We start from the raw sequence: 6,000 nt of genomic DNA on the forward strand, positions 1-6,000 counted from the left end.
ACAGACCAACAGATCAACGTCAGATGCCATATCATTTGCCCATCACTCCTCCCTAGAACATCTTGACACCAACAACAGCTACGTAAGAATCTACTCATTTACTACAGTTCAGCTTTATCCCCTTAAGACTGGTTACTAAATTTAATGATCTCGGACTAAGCTGCACTCTCTGCAACTGAATCCTCAGTTTCCTGACCCACAGGCCACAATCAGTGAAGATTGGGGACAATATTTCATCCTCACTGACACTCAACACTGGTGCCCCCCAGGGGTGCGTACTCAGCCCCCTACTGTACTCACTGTATACCCATGACTGCGTTGCCAAATACCAGACTAATGCCACTTACAAGTTCGCTGATGACACCACCATAGTTGGTCGAATCTCAGATGGCGACGAAACAGGCTACAGGCGGGAGATGAAAGACGTGGAAAAATGGTGCACTGAGAACAACCTAGCTCTCAATGCTGGTAAAACTAAGGAACTGACCACCTGACTACATCACAACCACCTGATGAAGGAGCAGCGCTCCGAAAGCTAGTGCTTCCAATTAAGCCTGTTGGGCTATGACCTGGCGTTGTGTGATTTTTAACAAGGAACTCATTATTGACTTTCAGCTGGATGTTACTTATGCCCTCCTACACTTTAACAGCACAGAGCTGGAACGAGTGGAGAGCGTCAACCTCCTAGGAGTGGTCATCCACAATAAGCTTTCTTGGACTCTTCTTGTGGACGCACTGGTTCCAAAGGCCCCAGGCAGCTGAGGACATTTGGCATGACAGCGAATACCTTTACCAATCTTTATAGGTGCACCATCAAGAGCATTCTGTCTGGATGTATCACTATCACGTATGGCAACTGTACCATTCAAGATTGAAGACAGTTACAGAGAGTGGTGAACTCGGTCCGGACAATCACGAAGACTAACCTCCCATCTATAGAATCCATCTACCAGGCTCACTGTCAGGGAAAAGCTGCCAGCATTCTCAAAGATCCATCACACCCTGGCAATGTTTTTCTACAACCTCTACCGTCAGGGAGAAGTTACAGAAGCCTGAACATACACCAACCAGTTTCAAAACAGTTTCTACCCTACTGTTGTTAGTATACTGAATGGACTCACAAACTCTTAACATTTGCCAGTATCTGTGTTTTTGTTTTTGCCACTTTTACCTATTATTTACTATCTATGCTACTTAACACTGTGGTCTGCCTGTATTGCTCACAAGACAAAGCTTCTCACTGTGCCTCGGTATACGTGATAATAAACTTAATTCAGTTGAATTCAATTCATATATAAGAGGCCATCCAAATTGTACCACTGTATCATTAGCTTTGCAAAAGCAAGATCTCACTATCTAGTTCATCACTGAACTACAATGAATTTGCACAAATTGAAGCCTCAACACATAAAATAAATATCCAAACATACATATGCACATACAAGTTAAAAGTGTAAATAAACCACTTGCCCTCTCAACCTTCAAGCCAGCTCTGTCATTCATTAAGCTCATGGCTAATATATTGGTGTTTCGACTCTGCATTCCTATCTCTCCCCAGTATGCTTTGATTCTCTTGCCTAACAAGAATCTACCTACCACCGCCTTAAAAATATTCACTAACCCCACCTTCACTGCCTCTGGGGTAGAGTTACAAAGTCGCATGATGCCTGGAAAGAATATTCCTTGATCTCTGCTGTAAATGGGTGACCCCTAACTTTACATAGTATAATCTAATCTTGACTCACCCAAAAGTGCAAACAACATTTTCATGTCCACCTTGTCAAGACTGATCAGAATCTTATAACTTCAGTCATAGCACTCCTGGATCTTCTAAACAAAGTGAAAACCGGAGGAAGTGAGGACTACAGATGCTGGAGATCAGAGTCGAGAATGTGGTGCTGGAAAAGCACAGCAGGTCAGGCAGGTCCTGTGAACTGCCTCCAATGTATTTACCTCCTTCCTTAAATTAAGAGACCAAAACTACACAAATTATTTGAGATGTGGCCTGAATATTGGCATGTATCACTGAAGGTATTTCAAGATAATCTCATCAAGGTAAACTTTTAATTGCATAGTAAGTGTTTTTTACGTTTCAATGACACTGGAAGTTTTCAAAGTCTTGAGTTTCATTCCTTCAGGATTTGTGATTGTTATTCATTCATGGGATGTTGACAATACTAGCTCAGCCAACATTTGTTCCCAATCCCTAATTGCTCTTGAGAAGGTGTTGCTGACCGTCTTTTTGAAGTGTTGCAGTCCTTGTGATGTAGGTACACCTACTGTGCTGTTAGGATGGGCGTTCCAAGACTTTTAACCATTGACAATGAAGGAGTGGTGATGTATTTCAAAGTCAGAATGTTATGTGGCTCAAAGGGGAATTTGCAGTTGTGCTTCTATGGATCTATTGCCCTTGTCCTTCTAAACGGTAGAGATTGTGGATTTGGAACATGTTGTCAGAGGTGCTTGTAACCCTTCTTATTTCTACCACTCTGCTTCTGTGATGAAAGAGTTTAATAGTTGAAGGTGATGGTGCCTACTGAATGAGTTGTTTTATCCTGGATGGTGTTGAGCTTCTTGAGTGTTGTTGGAACTGTACTCATTCAGGAAAGTATTTTATCACACCCCTGACCTGTGCTTTGTTGATGGTGTATAGGCAGTGTAGGCAGTGAAGAACAAAATTTTGAGCCTCCGACCAGATCTTTTAGTCATAGTTCAGTTCATTTTTCTGGTCAATGTTTAACACCCAGGATTTTCATAATGAGGTATTCAGCGATTGTGGTACTTTTTAATGTCAAATAGCAAAGATTAGATTTTTGCTTGTTGGTGATGGTCATTGCCTGACCCATATGCTGTGCAAATGTAACTTGTCACTTATCAAACCAAGCTTGTTTGTTGTCCAGGTCTTTCTGCATATGGACAAAAGCTGCTTCAGTTTATGAGAAGTTGCAAAACACTGTCCTACCATCACCAAACATTGAAGCTTCTGACTTTATGATGGAAGAAAGATCACTGATGAAGCATCTGAGGGTGTCTGGGCCTAGGATGCTACAGTGATGTCCTGGAACTGTGATGATTGGTGTCTAATAATCACAACCGTCCTCCTTTGTGCTAGGCATGAGTCTAAGCTGACCTAAAAAACATGTAAAATACCTTTCTTTTTATTTCTTCCCACCATTTTAATCCATTCTTCCTTTCCATCTTTATTTCACTTTCTGCACTTGATTTGACCTTGAATTCATTCAGTTAAGTTAAAATTGCTTCTCAGACCTAATGCTGTTTATTTCACAATGCAACCTGATTGATCAAGAAGATACACCATAGACTACCTTGCTATTCAAGTCCAAATGCTAAGTTTCCACTGCTGCAATATTATCAAGCTCTCAATAGCTTGGCTGACAAATTTTAAAATAAGCTGCAAGGACAAGTCTAATTAGTGGTATATTGTTCCAATATCTTCAAATTCCCTATCAATCTAGATTTCTTTATAATCCATTAACACAAACTTTCAACATAGGAGAAGGATAATGCACTGAGTTGCACAATTATTGAAGCTTTGCAGGCCACATTCTACCTCACTTTTCTCTTTTATAACATTCCTTAAAACCTACCATTTTGGCCAAACATTTTGGTTGGTAAGTAATTCTTTGCCCTGATTTGTATAGAGTACAGCTTATAATTGAAGAGCAAAGGGACATGTACAAATGGGACGGACTACACCTGAACCACACTGGGGTCAATATCCTTCCAGGTAGGTTTGCTGTTGGGAGGAATTTAAACTGGAAGTTGGAAGGGGTCACAGAATATTGATGAAATGAACAAAGGAAATGATGACAAATTAGAATAATTATTTTCATGTAACACAAGTTTGAGTATTTAGAAACACTGAGTAAAATAGAATCCCATTAATCCCCCAAAACAATAATTTCTAATAGTTGCACCAGAGAAAATGTCCATCTCTTCATTCTTATTATGCTTTAATTCCTGTCTTGAGAATCTAATGACTTCTTTCTTGAGTTTTCATACAACTGAGCTTAGACCTTCTCAGCTATACATTAACTCCTTTAGAATTTTAGGTCTTGAACTTTAAAAAAATGACTTTTTACACTAACCTAATCTACTTCCTAACTATTCTAAACTGTCTCCTTTCTTTAGCTGTAACTGTTTCACACATCCAGTTTCAACCAAGACTTTTGCAAAACTGCCAAACTGAAACCAAAAGATTGTTTTCCAAGTTATGGGTTTTTCCCATAGTTTCCCATTCAGTTCACTCATAAACTTCGGCAATGTAAACAAGTCCTCATTGCACATCAGGATATCTTTCCCTAATGCTGTGTTTTAAAATAAATTATCTTGGCTACAGAAATATTTACAAGTTAACCATCAAACTCCTTCAGACATGCAGAACAAAATCCACAAGCCACTAGTTTAAATCCAAATTGTAAACTGTAAATAAATACAAATCATACAACTTGCATCACATTCTACCTCACTTTTCTCTTTTGCAACATTCCTTAAAACCTACCATTATGGCCAAACATTTTGTTGGCAAGTAATTCTTTGACTGATTTGTATAGAATACAGCTTATAATTGAAGAGCAAAGGGACATGTATAAACAGGATGAACCACACTGGGGCCAACATCTTTGCAGGTAGGTTTGCTGTTGGCAGGAGTTTGGCAGGTGGAAGGGGTCACAGGATATTGATGAAATAGAAACGCATTTGGCTACAGTAAATGAAGTATGTCAGAATGAGTTCAGCCATGTTGAGTTTCAAGAGAGTAAAGCAAGGATAGATGGTCTTTAATGCTAGGAGCGTACTAGGTAAGACTGATGAGTTAAAGACGTGGATTGCCACATTGAAACATGGATTGATGCATTGAAGTGTGATATTATTGCCATCACAGAAACATAGCTGAGGAAGGGCAAGTCAGTGCTCTGGGACATAGAATCTTTAGGCAAGACACAGGAGGGTATAAAAATGGTTGTGGAGCACAATTAATTAAGGAGTTAATTCCTGCAATAAAGAGAGATGATAGCTGGAAGGATCTTCAACGAAACTTGCAGGTAGAACCTAGGAATGTTAAGGGGGAGGTCACATTACTGGGAGTGTATTATAACCCCCCAAAGAGTCAGTGGGAAATAGAGGAGCAAATATATAGGCAGTTCACAAAGTGAGTAAGAGTAATAGTCACCTATGCTCTTGTTGTCATCTTGTTGCTCCCCACTTTGCAGAAAATTATGGTTGACCCCCACCCCATCTCCCACCAGAGAACAATTGAGACATTTATGTTGCCATTTAAGGATGTTCCTTCTACTGCTGGCATATTTTGAGCAGGGGAGGATTTTCTTCCACGTTGGAAGGCTATCACGTAATCCCTGGCAGCCTCCATGTTACTAATGGATGGGTAGCCTCTTTCTTGGACACAAATCTGCCCACTGGTGACACTGCCATACTCCTCTGCCAACATCCCTATCCTTCATGCTTTAATACCCCTGCTTACCGAGTTGTGAGATGGCACATCATTACTGTGTGCCTCCTTCTTCCAGAAGTGATCCGAGCAGTGGCCAACACCCCAGGTGGCGTTGCTGAGTCTGCTGAGCTCCAGGGCCTGTGCCGGATTGGCAGCTCTTGGAAGTGGATGTTCATCCTTAATTGGGTGTAACTGACAAGCCAAGGGTCCTCACTGAAGCAAACCTGCCCCCTCCACTTTCAGGCCTATTGACATGACCTTTAGTTGCCACTAATCTATTTGTTCCATTACTGTTTCTCCCCCCACAGATGCTGCCAGGCCTCCTGAGTATTTTTAGTATTTTCTGGTTTTATTAAAGATTTCAAGTAGTATTTTGCTTTTGTATTTAATATAATGTGTGTGTTGTCACATTTGATTGTAATTTTGAAGTCTTTCTCCATTCATAGAGACATGTTTTCAAGCATTCACTCAATAGTTCCACTTCTCATAAATTGCAACAACAAAGTATTGCTCAATTATCTCTTGCCAGA

The sequence above is a fragment of the Chiloscyllium punctatum genome, chromosome 5, assembly GCF_047496795.1.
Source record: "Chiloscyllium punctatum isolate Juve2018m chromosome 5, sChiPun1.3, whole genome shotgun sequence".
Lineage (NCBI taxonomy): Eukaryota > Metazoa > Chordata > Chondrichthyes > Orectolobiformes > Hemiscylliidae > Chiloscyllium > Chiloscyllium punctatum.